General features: G+C 36.8%; 1 long non-coding RNA gene across 2 annotated transcripts in view; it reads right to left on the bottom strand.

Annotated features, from left to right (window-relative positions):
- LOC109029310 (uncharacterized) overlaps positions 1-18,527 on the bottom strand; it is a 34,621-nt gene extending 16,094 nt beyond the window's left edge. The window contains exons 1-4 of one of the 2 annotated variants that reach the window (XR_004068324.3): positions 18,308-18,527; positions 16,822-16,929; positions 14,996-15,216; positions 2,100-2,233 (exon numbers count right to left, since the gene is read on the bottom strand). This is a non-coding gene — a long non-coding RNA (uncharacterized lncRNA). The remainder of the gene's footprint in view (positions 1-2,099; positions 2,234-14,995; positions 15,217-16,821; positions 16,930-18,307) is intronic. The other variant, XR_004068325.3, reaches the window with a different exon arrangement.
- Positions 18,528-18,982: the final 455 nt, after the last annotated feature.

The following is an 18,982-nucleotide window of genomic DNA, read 5'->3' as shown; positions in this document are numbered from 1 at the left end:
CATCTGTTGATATTAAACAAAGCTTGGTCTCACAATTATATTAGCTTTAAATAGGAGCCCAAATTACAGGAAAGAAAATTAATGTTTTTTTTGTTAGCAGTTTGTGCTTTCCCAGTAACATCTTCCAAATCCGTAGGTGTTGCATCTACCAGCGTTAGGGCAGACAAGGCTGACTTTAAACCACAGTCAAAAGGGTTGCCTAAACATTCTTTCTCCATGACACGGTTGGATCTGTGTCCCTGCCTGAATCTCACGTCAAATTGTAATCCTTAGTGCTGAAGGTGGGGTCTAGTGGGGGGTGATTGGATCATGAGGGCAGTTTCTCATGAATGGTTATCACTATCCCCTTTGGTGCTGTTCTCATGAGAGTGAGTGAGTTCTCAAGAGATCTGGTTGTTTATAAGTATGTGGCACCTCCCCTATCTCTCTCTTCCTCCTGCTCCAGCCATGTGAGATGTGCCTGCTCCCGTTTTGCTTTCCTCCATGAGCAAAAGCTCCCTGAGGCCTCTCCAGAAGCAGATGCTGCCATACTTCCTGTACAGCCTGCAGACCGTGAACCAATTAAACCTTTTCTCTTTATGAATCACCCAGTATCAGGTATTTCTTTATAGTGTGAGAACAGACTAGTGCACTCCATTTTCTACATTACAGAAAGAATTATAAACACATTTGTATATTAAAAAAAAACAGACTTTGTGCACATTCTAGTATTCCATAAGCTTTCTCTGTGGTTGTGACAACCAGTGTGACACTCCTCTAGTACTATTTTTTTCACATTCTAGTGTATTTGAAGCTTCTGGGAACTTCTTACAAATACTGGTTGCTGGATCCTAGCAAGTGGAATTGATTCAATTGGCCTACATAGAAGTCCAGAAATCTGTGTTTTTAAAAGGTCCCAAATGAATCTGATTCCAAGTTTGGTAACCACTGCTATATTTTACATACAAAAATACCTCTCTAAAGTACCTTGTCAAATGACAAATACAGTTATAACGAGTCAGACCATGCCTTCAGAGCTCATGTTAATGTAAGTTGGGCCTTTGTCACTCTAACAAAAAAGGATTGTAACGGTTTCCTTGGCCCCTGACAATAGCATTGTTGGTACAGTTGATCAGTTGGTAGTAAATTACTGGCCTAGTGCATGCTAAGGGAGAAGAGAAGGGAACATTATCACGAAACGAAATGGTTCATTATTAGAGCTCTGAAATATTTTTCTTTTGTTAAAGAGTTCAAACAATTACACGATTAAATTTTAAATTGAATAACTTCCCAATAGTAACCATTTCAAACCTCGCAGTAACCATGAGGTAGAAAAACAGAATTTATTACTGAACATCTACTATGTGCTGTATGCAGCTCTAGATGCTTGACATTCAGCTCTAATCCTCACAACACTGTAGGAGAGGCCTCATAATCCATGTTTTGAATATATAGAAACAAGGCATGTTTAAGTGGCTGGCCCTAGGCCACACAACTAGTAATTGAGAGAAATAACTAGTATTCAAACCAGGTCTACCTGATGCCCAAGTCCATATGATCTTTTCCATTCATAAGCAGGTGGGAATGAAATGAAGTTTTGCTGGGAAAGAAAGTTAATAGTCATTTCATCTGCCTAATCATCACTCCCTAATAATAATAATAACAGTTATTATTATGAAAATAATAGCAATGGCAAGTAATTGATTATAACATCTCAAAACAATATGCAAACTGAAAATGATGGATATATTCATTAACTTGATTGTGGTGATGATTCAGCGAGTATATATATGTATATGCTTATTCATATGCATATATATGTGTGTTTGTGTCAAAACGTATCAAATTATACACTGTAAATATGCACAATTTATTGTAGTCAATTATACCTCAGTACATCTGTTAAAAACAACCTATAGCTACATACCAGTTAAGTCGGCTGGTTAGATAGTAAGGTCACAATTATGATCTAATTCCTGAATAGTCCAGTGGACTTCCGAGTTTTCTATTCCTTGCGTTTGGACAAATCTGCCTTCTCTTTAATGAAGGTCATGGGTCCAAGGAGGAACAGGTGAGCATATGAACATACAAATAGATCAGAAAATAATTCAGGGGCTTACCTGTGCCTGGCTGCACATCGCTCAGCCCACCTGACTTCACAGTGGCTGAAGTGATCATTCCCCACACAAGACCCCCGTCTCTGCTGCAGGCTCCCTCCTCTTTTCTGCTCTAGAGTTTTCGTCTTCAAAATCTGCTGAAAGTATGTGCAAGCACAGGTTAGAAGTGCACAAGAGTTATCACTTCCCAGGAAACCTTGCAACTTTGGGTGGACAAGAGTCTCTGGACAAATGCCCCAGATTTCCATCTTTGGGAGGCACAATTGTGGGGCACAATTCTGAGGCACATTTTATGTGGTTCCTTAGAGGGTCCTCCGTGGGATGGAGTGAGCCCCAGTTGCCCACAGGGATTGCTAATGATGGAGCTTGATTGGCTTTTCCACTTCTCCTGACCTGCTCTCCGTGCTCCCTCGCTCATGCTTCCTAGGATCACTTCCTGCCTAAACTACCTACAACCAAGTCCTTGCCTCAGGAAAACCAAAGGCAGCACACAACTCTGATTTTTCGTAACTATAAAAGTACCTATCAATTTTGTCAAACAATAGCTTATGTTTATTTACACAGTGTAATGGCCAATGGCCCAAAATGGCCAATACCAACGGCTTTTTATATAGGAAGCATGTATCCTGTATTGCATGAGATTACCAACAGTACTCGATTCACATTGGTTTATGATCATATAGATTATTGTGCACGTAGTTGGTCTGTTGGCTTGCAAGCTCCTTAAGAGAAGAATTGTACCACCAACTCCCTTTACATGTTATTTCTTATGGTGTCCCCTGTTCTGTCTTTGTTGAATTCACTATTTCTTAATTTTCTATTTACATTTAAAATTTTACTTCTAGTTTTATAAACCAGTAGTATTATGCTAAAATAGGAAGGTTTACATTATTTAGTTATTTTATGGTACTAAGGTGTGGAATCAGTATTTCTAATTTGATAAACAACTTCAGATGTTCACAGAAAGATGGAGATTGCAACTAACTCCTGACAGTTCTTCACATTAAGTGACCAGAATCTAGCCTCTTTTTGCTATTAAAAGGCACCCCAATTTTCTTGACTGAAGATACCACATGGTAAGGAGTCCAGTTTTGTGCTTATACACTTGAAAAAGTCATCTCTTTCCTACCTAGGTTCCCCACTCCGATTTTCCAGAATTTGGATACAGGTTCTCTTTTTGAGTAATTTCCTGTGTCCTCCTATAACATTATTCCACGGATTTGCTAGTGAAATGAAATACTGCAGTGACCTTTTTAATTCCCCTGACTTTTTACAATCTTGGAAATTTAGCACAACAGCGGGAGTTTAATCATATTCAATGGTGTAAAAGACAAAATAAGGCACCTTTAAATTCAGAAGGAGATGTGACCTCCAAGGTGTCAGAGCCTTCAGAGACTCCCCTGCTGTCCCTATGGACTGCTGAAACTATGTTACTCGTGTTTCTCAGGCCACGTCACTACATCTCTGGCTGACACAACCATCCCTCCCCCCTGCTTATATTTTATTTTGAACCAATAGGCTACAAACTCCTGCATCTGTACCACATTAGAAAACTTACTTGCCATGCTGTTTACATTCTGTATTCACTTCTTTTTTAAGAATGTAATTTTTGGTTTATTCACCATAGTATTTATTTAAAGGTTTCAAAGACTTTCATTTCATTGTTAAAACCTATCCTGTGACACTGGATATTTGAAGTCTCTTTAATATCAAACTGTAATTCCATGATGCACGATGCCAAATACCCATTTGTTTACATGAGTATCTAACCACTGGTGGGCTGATTCTTTAAAACAAATTGAATGGTTAGTCCAATTCCTTGTGGATTTAGCAGTGCCCAATCATTTAACCAAGTGTCATTATATGTGTTTTTTAGTTTTAGGTCTCAATTGTTGTGTAGTTTGGTTGATGGATGAGATGGCCTAAAGAAAAGAAAGAAAAAAAGAACAATGTTCTTCACATAGCCCAAAGTGACAGAGTAGATCAGCTCTCTTAAATCCCCTGTCCATATAGCCATTGTGATCAAGGTGATTGATGAAGAATCCTATCAGCTCTGAGCTGTTGAGGTGTCAAACTGATAGGAAAAAGCAGTACTCACAGTATGCCTGCAAACAGTTTGAGAGGCCAACAGCTAACACATCTCTACAATTGGATTTGGCTTCCCCTGCCCTTTAGATGCACACAAGTGATTATCAATTCACATTTGCCATGAGATTTTCCTCTCTGCAACTTTGTAGGTATTCACCCTTAAAAAGCAAATCACTTGAATGTTTCTTCTTCCATAACTACTTTTTCAAAGTCTTAAATTGAGCCCAGCTAATGAGTATAGGTGTGTTAGTGCAGCTGGAAAAGTATGCTATGTGTTGTGTTTAGGCTTTTTTTTTTTAAAGCATTTTTACCCTTCCCACTGAGTGAACTTTGTGGATTATCTTGATTACAGTGGTAGACAGTAGGCTTTCTGCTTTTCAGCTTCATAGTTTTTCTTCCCAAAAGAACGTCTGTCTCCCAATGACCTGTATGGTCACAATTAGCCCCTCAAACACAAGTCCCCATGAAAACTGAAACCAAAGAGTAATGAGAAAGAGAGCCAAACTATATACCACTTATTTTCAGGCCTGAATTTACTAGGCTCCAGGCATATCAAAATATTGATGCTGGGACTATTCTCTATATACCATAAAACAGATTTTCTGGTAAATTATAATTAATTCAAAGATAAGAGAATTTGGTTAATGCTTACATTAACCAAAATCAAATATAGCTGTAAGAATATATCTAGTAAATTTATCATTATCATAATGTTTGATACATATTTGAACTATAAAATATCATATATTCCTGATCATTGATCTAAAGATTCTTGGCAAGGGGGTTCTTCTTTATTCAAAATTGCTTGTCTCTTGATTGAGCTGGAAGTACTAAAAAAAAAAAAAATAAAGATGTCATTGCTCTGATCTGAGACTGGGGAACTTCAGGTTCCATAAATTTGTTTTATTTGATTTGAATTAGGCAGTAGATAATGTATCTGGACACAGTTGACAAGAACTTATTTTTTATTTAAAGAATTGTTTAAGAAAAGCAAGCTCATTAAAGAAAATTTAGGGGAAAAGGAGAAAAATAGAACATGCAAATACACAAATGGTACTATTACCTAAATTATAAGCAATACATTGCTGGCATTTTGGTATTGCTGTTTTGTATTTTTGAATATGAAAAGATTTTTTTAAAATATAGTTTTGATCATTTTACATAAATTTATTTTAAAATCCTGGTTATTTAACCTAGCATTACGTACCAAGACACTACTACATTATTATTAATACATACTTTTCACAAATTAAATCTTATAAGTTCTATTTGCAGACAGTGTTGATTGCCTATTGAATACCTTTCCCCATTGAATCCTTGCTAGAAAAGCCCTAGTTTGTTCAAGGGACTATCCCTCCTCTACATAATTTAGCGGGGGATTTTTTACTTTTTTTATTTTTTTTAAGATCTTGGATTGGGTGTCAGTCAATCATAGTGGTGCAAGTCCTATTTCCACTGGTTGGCTATAGGGTGCCGTGTGACCCATTTATTCGAGTGAGTTGTAACAGGGAGGTCTGTCATTTTGCTTATAGCTGCATTTCAAGCTTTAGATTACTGCCTTACACTTATCAGGTGCTCAATAAATAACTGTTGAATGAGTGAATTCTAAATGCTAAAGAGTTTTCCATTCAAAGTAAGAATTTATTACAAAAGACAGTTCTTCCTGGATATTGCTGTGCCTGTATGTAATGGCTGGAAATGCTACAGTCATCTTGCTATCAGTATAAGGATGAAGCTAACCCAAAAATGAGGTGGACCCAGAGACTAAAGGAAGCAAAGCCCAAACCGTCCCTGCAGATCCATTTTAGATTTTTTTTTTTTTTTTTAGAGGGAGTCTCGCTTTGTCACCCAGGCTCGATGGAGTGCAGTGGCACCATCTAGGCTCACTGCAACCTCCGCCCCCGGGTTCAAGAGATTCGCCTGCCTCAGCCTCCCAAGTAGCTGGGATTACAGGCACCTGCCACCATGCCTGGCTAATTTTTTTTTTTTTTTTTTTTTTTGAGACGGAGTCTCACTCTTGTCGCCCAGGCTGGAGTGCAATGGTGCGATCTTGGCTCACTGAAACCTCCGCCTCCCGGGTTCAAGCAATTCTCCTGCCTCAGCCTCTTGAGTAGCTGGGATTACAGGCGCCCACCACCACGCCCAGCTACTTTTGCCATGTTGGCCAAGTTGGTCTCGAACTCTTGACCTCGGGTGATCTGCCCACCTTGGCCTCACAAAGTGCTGGGATTATAGGCATGAACCACCATGCCCAGCCTCCCTTTTAGATTTTTTGAGATGATGTTTTCTTGTTTAAACCAGTTTGACTTACGGGTTTCTGTCACTTGCTACTGAAGTAATCTTAACTGATGCACACTGTTTTATATCCAGAGTTTACAAATCCTCCATTTGATGATCTACTATTACAAGACATACTAATACAATCTCTTGCTAAATTTAATGAAAAGATGGATGTTGATTTTTAAGAGATTTTATGAATGTGATATATATTTTATAAAATTCAGCAATACTTAACAAAACATGGTAAATGTACATACAGATACTGCCAAAATACAAATATCAACACCTGGTGGACCTTTGGAGAAGACTAGATAATTCTGTAACTCAGCCTACACTGCTTTTAAAGCTAGGATGATCCTTCACTGCTCTCACTTCAGCACCAAATTTCTGAAAGTCATTGTTCTGGTCATCTATTGCTGCATAACAAATGTCTGCAAAATTTAGTGATTTAAAATAATATTCATTGTATTATTTCTCGTGGCTTCTCTGGGTCAGGAATTGGGGAAGGGCTCGGCTAGGTGGTTCTGCCTATGGAACTCTGACTGCAGTCAAATGGGGGCTGGAGCATGATTGAGGTTGGAGCCGCAATCAGCTGGAGACTGAGTGGGCATCTCACTCACGTCATGCGGTCTCAGGACTTTCCACGTGTTCTCTGCTCATGGGCTAGTTTAGATTTCCTCAATACATGGTGGTCTCAGCATAGTTTAGACATAGGTTGTTCACAGGGCAGCTGGAGGCTTCTAGAGGGATGCAAGCCAGATAGAAGCTACAGTGACTTTTGTGACCTAGCCCAGAAAACATGCAGCATCACTACTGCTTCATTTTATTGGTTGCAAGTGAGCCACAGGCCTTCCCAGAATCAAGGGGAAGGGAATTATATTCTGCTTCTTGATGAAGGAGGAGCAAGGTTGTAGAAGAGCTTATGGGTAAAGGGATATTGTGGTGGCCATCTTTGGAAAATACAATCCACCACAAGTATCGAAGACCTTTATGTGTGGTTTGTCACTCCATGTCTCTTTCTTTTATGTTAATTTGGCTGTTTTCCCTCTATGTCTAAAATCTGTGGAATGACCAAAGCTTTCAGTTACTCAGAATTAAAGAAGTCATTATTTCTTTCCATGCAATTCCAGGACCACTCAGATCCCATAACGAGAATCAAATTAAGTTCAGAAAGTGAAAGAACTAAAGACAATAATGATGTGTGAGAGCATGAGTTTGTGTTGAGAGAATATAAAGAGAATGATGTGTTTTAGTATAAGTGACAAGTAGTGGTGGGCATGTCTTTAAAAAATAGTAAGATTGAAGCTAAGTAACAAATTTGGGGGAAAAATGTGTTCAGAAAGTGAATGCCTATAACCATAGTTAATTTTCACCCTGCAAACTGATTGTCCAGCCAGAAGTAGATATATAGCATCTAAGCATCTCCATTAAAAATTTTATGATCAATGACTTTGTGTGATATGGCTAATGACATGCATTATTTAGTACAAGAACTTATCCATTTGGTTAATAATCTAAATATATATAAGGGAAAACTTTTGCAATGGAAAATGAAATGTACATTTTAGACATAAGCAGCTTCCAAAAACACACAGGTTTCCCTGTAAGAATAACACATTATTTTATAAGGAAAAGTAGAAAACCAGATTTACAAAGTCAATCCAATCTTTCAAGAGACCACACAAAAATTAGAACAAAATGAAATTCTAGCAGCTGATGGTAACATCCAATCTTTTATATAAAAGTAAACAAAATGTAAAGTGCTCTTTTTGGTTAAACTCTTCTTGCCTTGTGATTCTGTTGAGGCCAGACTTACTATGTTATTACATCTAGAAAAAAAACCCCACAAATCCAATTTCAGAAGTGTTTTTCAGTAATGTACATCATGGAGCAGGGTAGTGGTGTGGAGGGATGCAGAAGGATGTTACATTGTACATCTGTTTTCCAGTCAGCACAACTTGGAACTGTCTCCCTTTCTGGACCAAATTTTACTTTGGTTCTTTTTGATCTTGTACTTCTTATTCATGCATTGTGCTTAACATGTGTTACAAACATAATGTGTTTAATTATCTGTCTCTCCCATTTGACTGTGTGGACATGAAAGTGAGGATTGTTTCTGTCTGGCACACCTAGCAGAATGAACGAACAATGTCAGTAATGTTTTATTCAAAGAGGAAAATGTGTGTGTGTGTGTGTGTGTGTGTGTGTAAACATATTGGAAGAGTACACAGAAATTCATTTGTTTCTATAGTTCCATAGGGTAAAACTAAGGCTTGCAGTAAATGAATCAGCAAGATAGGTTTCAAATCCTTACAAAAAAAGGAAACATAAGCTGTACATGATAAAAAACACACAACATTATCTGCTAACTTTTCAACAAAAGACCTTTCCAATCACAACAGCTTTCCAACAATGGCTCAGGTTGCCTCAATATGCGATGAACCTACCGACATGAGAATATAAGCAGAGGCCACAGGAGTGTCTCTCCAAGATACTACAGTAGATTCTTGTTCTGGGTGGACAGTGAGATTAAATGAACTCTCAATGCCCTTCTAACACTATGAAGCTAATCTTAATACAATACCAACTCTAAACGGAGTGGATAAGGGAAAATTGGTATTTTCAAAGCACCTCCTATAGACAGACATAGTTCTAGTCATTGGGGATACAGCCATGAATAATGCAGAAAAGTCCCTGTCCTCACAGAGCTTAGATTCTAGTGAAGGAGATAGGTGATAATCAAGTTAAATAATAAATAATTTTAAATGACAATTAGCACTATGAAAAAATAATGCACTGACAGTGACTAGTGTCGGGACCAGACAACATTAGATAAACTGGCAAGAAGAAAACATTTTATGTTCCATATAATCTCCGTTTATATTTTAGTAGCATTTCTATAGAAACATCCAGGACATATTCAGTACTGGCACTTCAAAAGTTAACATTATCTCTGAAAACCCTGGTTCAGTGTATTATGTGAATGCCAAAGAGGAGAGACACATCCCCTGATTTGGAGACATTACAACAATTTGGGAAAGACAATTATGTCATTTGAAAATAGTTATATAGTAAAACAGAGCTGTTGACAGCAAATAAGAGGATGGGGTAAATATTGCAGTATATCATCAAAGGGGAAAAAGTAACATGATCAGGAGTGACCAGGGAAGATATGAAAATGAAGAGGAGTCTAAAAATATGTAATTTTGTAGTAAAATCATTGGAAACCAAATGTTCAGATTATAGCTAATGTGATAATGGAATGCCTATTACAGGCCCACATATTTGATGTTACAAATTTCTGACATGCTTCTGCATGTAAGATATATCATTGCAAGCTCAGGGCCCATTAATATGTGCAAATGTTCATGCAGCAGATGGCATCTCACTGTATAAACATTATCAATGCAGATATTAGTAGCTAAAACGTTACCTATTTCATGTACTCAGTTCTATAACATGGACCCCAAGGATTGCTTAATTGTGAAGGTTTGTGATGTATGATTCTTATCTCATTTTTTTTCTGTCCAAAGAAAAGATCCTTTAAAGCCCTTACACATAAAGTGTCTGTGTGTGCATGTTGTAATCATTTGTCTTACTATTTTCTCTCAAATGTGGAGAGATGTACAATGCAATTTTATGCTTTCTTTTAGAAAGAAGTTACTGATATTGGAGGGGAAAAAAGGAAAGAATTTTTGCATTAATTCATTAATTTATTCGTTCAAAAAATAATTTTTGAAACTCTATTGTGTGCCAGGCACTGAGAAATCAAAGGTGAGGAAAAACTGATACCGTCCTTTTTCCACAGACCTGTGTAAACAACAATGTGCTCACATCAGGATCAGCAGGGTGTTATGAGGAAAGAATGTAGGCTCCCCATCTAAAGAGGCCATAAAAAGTATATTCTAGAATGAAAAATATATTAATGTTTATAAGAAAGAAAAGTTGGCAATTTTGATGAGGCAAATAAACTCTAGCATTTGTTAATGGATATATGGAGTTAGTTTTATTCTAAAATGCTTTAAAATTACTTTGCATTACTTACAAGTCTCTGCTAAGAAAGAATTCCTATCTTCAAAGCACTTGGAGAGACAGTTTTTAAAATAGAGTAATCACGTCAATAATTATGTAATATATAAGAATTTTAAACATCTCTAAAGGGAAAGCTACAGTCCTTATTATTTGATAAGCACTCCTAAAATAACCTGGGCTGTAAGAATAGGGCAATGTAAGACTCTCTTCAATTTGTGGAAATAATCAACTTTGCATGAATAAATTAATAGAAACAGTTTTATGTCTTTGATTGCAGTTGAACACTACTGAGTGTTCCTGAGCATCTGAAATGCCTTTCTGAAAGTTCATTCAGCAAATTCACAATGAATTGTGAATTCAATCTCCAGCACTGCACAAATGGCATCAACGTGGAACACCAAAAACCAACTCAGTATGACCATCCACCCTATACACTAATTCTATTTAAAACTATAAGGAAACCAGGAACAACCAGATGTTGATCTTAAGATACTACTGCACATCTGCCACTGCAGAAGGATTTATGAAACTCTGCAATGACAGGAACCTTTTCATATACCAGCAGTATTCTTTATTCTGAGTGTTGGATGAAGACATCAAAGAGCCACAACCAGCAACAACAAATTTAGCACTAAGACTGCCTACATACACCAAGCAAAATGGGAATTTGAGGCAATAACCAGGATACGCTTTTAAAATTCCCAACAATTTTCATACTGTTTGGTCAAATCTTTTAGGGAACTTAAATTATGCAAAAGCTTCCCCCTCTGGTAGCTTCATTTCACCTTGAATATGCAGAAGAGGATACCCAATTCTGTATTAATTCCTAGTTTTGTATTTTGAAACTTAACGGTAAACAAAAAGCATCTAGTCATTCTTGTATAATGATATTTTTAAAAATTATTTGAGGAACATGTTAAAATAAGATGATGAAACACCTTAGAAAAGTCTACCTTATGAAATATTAATTTTATTTAGAAATTGTTATTGGAATTCACTTACTGCATAATTTAAGCAAGATTAATTTCACTTAATATAAACAGATTCCATTGTAGTAGGCTGTCAGCCTTAGGACAGTTTGCTGTATTAACTCTACAATTCTTTTGAACTATTTTAATACAAAATAGTATGATGGGTTGAGGGTAATTACTTATCAATAGTTTGGTTCTATGAATTATCTTTTTAATATTCATCAGGAAGTAGGATTGCCTTTCAATTTGAAGGTTTAGAACCTTTTTGTTGCTATTCTTGCTCTTTGCTAAAGATGACTTTAAATTTCTTTGTGAATTTTTAATTCTTTCATTTGTTTATTGGGAAGATACAGAGAAGGTTCATTTTGATTCCAAGAGTATAACATAAAATGAATTTTCTCTGGATAAATTTGATTCATATTAAACTATTTTAAAATGTATATCCATTATTATTTGAAAAATATCTGTTGACCAATAGTTTGATCCTTTTGAAAATATATCTTTAACACAAACAATATTTAGGAAATGTAAATTTGAAAGAAGACTCATGATTAAATCATTAGAAGAAGATGTAAATGTTATATAAAGTGTCTTTTAACAGGGAAGAATTTCTTGTACGTTTTAATTTGGTTTTTATTTTATGAAAGCCAACAGAAATTTTGCAATAGCCTCCTCTTCTGATGCTCCTCTTTCTGACCACCAGATGTCAGACTTTCACTGCAAATTTAAAATTCTTCATTGCATAGTAGACACATTTTTATTTGTAAATGTTCACTATTCTGAAATCATTTCTTTTTCACCTCCAGCGCACGATTCAAAAACTTGCCTTTGAATATGAATACACAGACATGGATGTTAGCTGTTTCAGGCATACATTTAAAGCTCCTATTTACAGTATGCCAGTTTTCAATTCACTAATGAGTTTCATATTTTGAGATATCTCTTTACATTTATACATGTACATCAATAATAGAGCTCCTTCTAAAATAAAAATGCCATACATACACGCCAAAACATGGCTATATTTGAAAAAACAGATAATTTAAGAATACCAAAATACATTTTATTTTTGATTCTGGCAAAAACAAACAAAAAAACAGGTGAGAAAATATTTTAAGTATTTTTGTTTTTCACATAAAATCTAACTGTTACATAGGTGTTGTTTTTGCACAAATATCTACAACATCTATGCCAGAATTCATAATCTTCTTGAGACATAAGCATAATTTAACATATTTACCTAATTTTAAATGGAAAACAGTAAACATCAGAGTATTATACTTTTTAAAATTTTGTATATGCTACACCCCAAATGCACAAAACTTATTATAATACAAATTCATCTTTTCACTTAGTTATATATAATGTATTATAAGACTTTAGTTCATGTTTTTAAAGAATTATACTTTTTATCTGTGTGTAATCCCTGAAACGCATTAATAGAAATAAAAGAAACAATATGTAAAAGTAATTGAAGAACTTTGGTGTTAAAGTTTTTATGTGTATTAAGATTTTAAGTTTTAAAAAAAGATTTTAAGTTTAATATTTATTAGTTTAATTAATATCTGATTCTAGGTAGTACAGAACCTAAATAATTTCCAGAAGTATGTAATTGGAACAAGAAAAGCCAGGAAAAAGTATATTCTGTTTGCATCACTCAACATGTTTTTTAAAAAAACACATACACCCTATCATAAGCATTAAAGTTTTAGTAAATTGGCAACAACTGGTAAACATGCTACTATTATTTACATTTCTGACTTGGCATTAACAACGGTAAATTGTAAAGCTACTAAACAACTAGTTACAGCAAATTCATGTGATACAGTTATCTTAAAGGAAAGGAAAAGAAAGAGGCAAGGAGACTGCTGGAATGTGTGCAGGAGGGAACTATCTGATTTAAGCCAAATCTCCCAAGCCTTTTAGAATCTGTCTGCCTTACAGCAGTACATCAAAAATAATACAATTGACATTTTCCTGTCTTCACTTCTGTTAAAAGTTTACATTCTATTATTCTTCCCAGTTGAGAGACATCAAATTCCAAGAATTGCTAAGACTGACTGTGGTAGTCCTGATTTCTTTTATAATAATCTTTTGATTGTTGTTGATGTTTAAAAAGTTTTATTAAAATAAAAATATAAAGAACTACTTTATTATTTTTCCATTAACATAGTTATGTCTCACTCATTCAATGTGCTTTTGGCATCTTTCTCTTTTTAATATAAACTATACATATTTATCATAGATTTCTATCTTTAATGCTGCTTAGATACCCTTTTTAAAAAGCTTCATTCAATCTGGCCTCTTTTAATAGATATGCATGTATTCCTTAGTAAGTGAATAAAATTTTGCTTTCACTTAATAGTAGGTACTTCATTCTCATTATTGAGACTATGTGGAAACCTTGAATACTTGTCACAGATTCATTTTATAATCCTGAGGTTGGTTTGGCATTCCATGATTTACGCAGGGGCTTTGCTTACAATAATTGATTCATTCCATACTTGAAACCCACTGATCTCATTATAGTTATAGGAAGGCATTTTAGCTGTTGCAATTTAGACTTACCTCAAAGAAAAAAAAAAAGGCACGCTCTACCCACTTCGGATTTCTGCAACATGTGAAATAATTAGGTCATATCATGTATCAAAATAAAATCCTGTTACTGACCTTTCTAGACTCAAAAGGCTGCCCTGGAAATATACAATAAAACGTATTTCATTTTGAGCAATATTTGCATGGTTGAGAATGACACTGTTGTCAACTATTAACTTCATGCACCTATTTTTCCATTAACAATTTTACTGTATTAAAATAACCAAAACACAGGTTTGAACTATAAATTCTAATATTTAAGTCAGCTTCTACAAAGAAGCTCTCAGTTCTAAGAACCCAAAATATGAAATGCAGTATATTAAGGATACCTACTAAATATTATTGAAATCCTGACTCATCTTCAAAGGTATATGCCATATTTCTTTATTTCATATACTGTTCCATAAAAATTAAAGAATACATTTTTAAAACCAACTGATCATATTAAACTATGTCTTAGAACACTGCATTTTTTTGAAGGCTTTGATAAAAATGCAGTGGGTCTTAAAGAACACATAGAGAGAATTATTTTTATATGCTAATATTTTGAACATTTAAGAACGCAGAAAATATTTGGTGAAATACTGGTTATTTAAGGCAAACTGAACTAGCATTTTTATCTCGTAAATCTTTTAAAGGCTATTTAAAAAGAAAGGGGTGTTGCACATCGCTTCTAGTTATGTTCTTTTCATTGAACTTTCATTATTGCTGCAAATACTTTAAAAAAAAACTACAGTTTATCACATAGTAATTTTATCCACAGCAGAAAACAAGTTTTGTAAAGTTAAAAAGGACATTTTTGCAAGAAGTATTTTCAAGCACTTATGAAAAACTACATGAAATAAATAAAATAAAAACTAGGTTGTGTGCACTTAAAGTTTATTGCTTAGGAAACATTCTCTTTAAGCTAATGTAATCATTTCTATGACTTACCACTGTTTAGCTATGGCGGTGGGAGACATTTCTCTGGTGGGGAAAAAGAAACTTTGAGTTTTCCTGTCAATTGTGAATATTCTTGATTTGGCTGATGGGAGTCTTGATCTCCCAATCCTAATATCTTCAAGTTCAGGGAAATCTAATTCATTAACTTTTCCAAGCATTTTAAAAGTTTCTTTTCATCAGAGACCATTTTGACCTTCTTTATCCATACCACTCTAGAGATCAGAAATACAAATGACAATAACAGATACCCATTAGTTAGTAGCTCAGAAGCCCACGCTGTATGACTGTACACTCTAAAGGCAAATTATCTTTGTACAAAAATATCCATATTTTAAATGAACCGTTAGACACTGGATACCACAGTGACAAGTATCCTAAGATCAGCATAAGATCCTTTAAAAATGTTCTAATCTTAAAAATGTGAGATATGAAATATTTTTAAATGTATTTACAGCAAAATGTATTTTTAAAATACCCTCAGATAATTTACTCATCTCTCTTCTCCCATTTATATGTTTAAATTAAATATTAAAAGTAAAGCCAAGTCCTGAGAAATGACTGATTTCAGCACAAAGGATAATTGTTGTTCTTCGAGTTACTTCAAAATTATAGGAGGAACTGTTCTTTTCAAAACTTGTATTGCTTGAACAAAAATGTATTTAATTTACATATGTGTTCCTTTTACTGAATAACCCTCTAATAATTAGTTTAGTGAAAAATGTGTTCTAATAATCCAAGGAATAGTATCAGATGCACGTATCAAGAATTGTTCATCCTTACCAATAACTATATTTTAGATGATTTTTTATTTCCAATATTAAACTAAAAGTGTTTACAGTTCCTTTGTTTAAAATAATCATTTTATAATTAGTACCTAATATCTGTAGAAACAAAAGGGAATTTGTGTTTCAAATTTAGAATGTATTGAAGTTTTTAGGAGATAATAAATAATTTAAAGAATTTTAAAGATTAAGACAAATGACTATTTTTCAAGGTTATCTATGTTTGTAAGTGGTGGTGTTAGGTTTTCTAGACTTTAAATTTACAATTTTTTTAGTTTCACAAAGTTGTATTATACCCACACCAAAGGGGAGTAATGTATAAATTTGAAAGTTTTTTCGAACGTTTAAAATAGAAATATTAATATGAATGATTACTGTGACTTTCTTTAGCCAACTATAAGTAACTTCATTCAGGGAAGATAAATTAGTAAATCTCAATGCTTTAAGTTTTTTAAAATAAAAAATTTAAAATTAACTAGAAAATCAATTTTGAAGTACAATATTAGTGAGAATAACTATAAAAATCTATAAAATACTTTAAAACCGAATCCATTAGAGGTGACTATTATGAGATAAATTTTCTTTAAAATTACCTAATTTTCTACTAGCTATGCCGCTCTTTTGTCTCATAGAGTTTCTATTTCATATACTCTATTTTATATATCTTACTGAAATTATAAATCATACACTGTCCTGAAACAAATATTAGTCAGACATTTCAAACTCCACTGATATCTAAAATGTCCTTAGAAAAAAGAATAGAAAAGACTTAAAAATAAATCTGGAAAGACTGGCATTACAATAAGCTTTTCGTTAACTAAAATAATTTATTCACTACGTTTTTATTTTCAATATTTTGTTGAAACAGAAGGCATTTATATATATACTCTTGTTACTCTTGTAGAAAAGAGATTCCCCCCTTTTTCAAGCATAATTAATGTACTGAAATCACTCTCCCATCACTTATATAATTGCAACCATTAATAAACATTTGTGTGGCAATATTACCAAGCAGCACCTAAAGTAAATACATACTTCACAAATTCTGGATTATGTTCTCAATTTGCACTCCATTTCCTTTATCCACTTGGTTATATTTCCCTCACTTCCCTTGTTTATTTTCATAATCACACCTTCCCCGACCTGTCCAAAGAACCATAGTGGTTACAGTAAAAAACACTGCACAGAAACATTTTCTACAGCCAGTTTATGAGAGTATTGATTCATTTTGGATACTTTTTCTTGCCACTCTACTAGTTTTCTGCCATTCTCACACGTGCTCCTTACCCAGGGCACTTACATGAACTCCCCTCCTCTCTCTGCTGATTTCATCGTCCCCCCCACCCACCATCAAACATTAAACCCCTTGAAGGACTACTCCCAAATCTCATTCTGTAACTGGATACATTAACTTTAATTTTAAAAACTGGGTTTCTCGTGAAAGTTGGCTTTGTGATTAGGTGTCTTAGAAAATTCTTTGCACTGGGAAACGGACTATATGGGAATTTCCTTATGTTTTCTTTTTCTCTTCCCACAATGCCACATAAGGTGCGATTCAATATTTTTGATAACTTTAAGGGCAAATAATATTTCATGTTAATTCCTATTTCCTGAACAGAATTTTAAAGCAAAATAATATCCAGACAGTAACCCCCCAAAGATGGTTTAAAACTTTTTTCTCATTTGCATAGCAAGATTTAATTTCCATCCCTTAAATATGACGAATTGCTGAGATTTTCTCCAGTTAATGCTTTTAACAGCTCCCAATAAACTTCATTAATCAGGCAAGCTCGAGGCCCAATGTGTAGCCTGGAAGCAGCTAATTTGCTTGATGAGCCCCCGACTTCAGTGAATAAACAGGTGTATAATCTGAGGGCTTTATGGCCTTAATTACAGTCTAATCAGTTCAGCGGTTGGCGGGCAAAAGAGAAAGAAAAAATGGTGGGGGGGCGGGGGGAACTCAAAGCCACTTTTCCTAAAATAGGCGACACGTCCTCTTTCTTAACACACCTCAACGACTAATCTTCAGTTTCTTCTCCCCGTCTATTTCCTCCTTCCCGTCCTCTGGCTGTTTCTCCTCGGCCTTCCCCCCGCTTAACCTCTGCGTTCCCGCTCCTCCTTTCTCGCCGTCTTGGCGTCTCCCCGGGAAGCGCTCCGCTCCCGGGCTCGGGCTCGCACCTCCGCGATCCCGGTTTCTGCCGTTCCTCGGGCGGCGGGGTCACTTTGCTCCCCCTCTTGTTGGCGTCCCCCCTTCCTCCCCTCTCTTCTAGCCCTCTCCGCTCCCCCCGGCATCTCCCGCCCCCGCTCCCCGCTGCACATCCTCCCTGTCACCCGTGGGCCGCCTGACAAATCACTTCAAGGGCAGCCGAACTTTGAAGGACAAGACAAAGCTCCGGCATATGGTCCGATCCCCAGATGTTTGTCTTTCTTCCGCCGCAGCCCCCCACCTCCCCCTGCCCGGGGTTCGTCGGCAACCCAGCTCAGCACTTCCTTCTCCTTGCGCCCCGCGCCGCTCCCCCACCTCCAAGTTCCCCGCCGAGGGGGAAGTCGCTTAATTTTCCTCTACGGCTTTTGTTTCGCCGGCCTCCCTCTCTAGCCGATTAGTGGGGGGCAAGGCGAGGTTCCTTTAACCTAACGAGGTCTGTGGAACTCTGCCGTGAGAGTCTCCCGGTCGGCTCCCGAGACGTGGGGTGCGGAGAAGCCGCGACGCGGCGGGACAGGGCAGGGCCCCGGCGAGGTGCGGTCCCGAGACGCCGTTCGCGTCTCCGCTGGGGCCGCTCTGGGTCCCGGCGCCGCCCGGGACTGGAGGGCGCGCAGCGGGTCGGCGGCTCCTCGCCGTCCCCACCCTCTCACTCGGGGGCGCACTGGCACCCCCAGGCCCCGGCCGCGGAGGAGCGAGCCTCCCTCGCCCCGCAGCGCGACTCCGACTGGGAAGCCGCGGCAGGGGTGATGGAGGAGACACCCCCGTTTGGGCGGAGGGAAGCCGCCGCACCCCGGGCAGCGGGGAGGGGTCCGGCGCTGCGCGCGCGGGGTTGGCCCTGCTCGACCTGGGACCCCTGCTGGGTAAAGTGCGGGACAGGACCGGACGGGACGGGACGGGGAGGACGGAGCGACCCGCGCCGGGCCAGGCGAGGGCGGACTAGAAGCAGCGGGGCTCTCGCGGGAGCGCCTCAAGGCTCTAGACCATGAGCCGAGC

The sequence above is a fragment of the Gorilla gorilla genome, chromosome 1, assembly GCF_029281585.2.
Source record: "Gorilla gorilla gorilla isolate KB3781 chromosome 1, NHGRI_mGorGor1-v2.1_pri, whole genome shotgun sequence".
In the NCBI taxonomy this organism is placed as follows: domain Eukaryota; kingdom Metazoa; phylum Chordata; class Mammalia; order Primates; family Hominidae; genus Gorilla; species Gorilla gorilla.
This window is presented reverse-complemented; position numbering and strand designations above follow the sequence as displayed.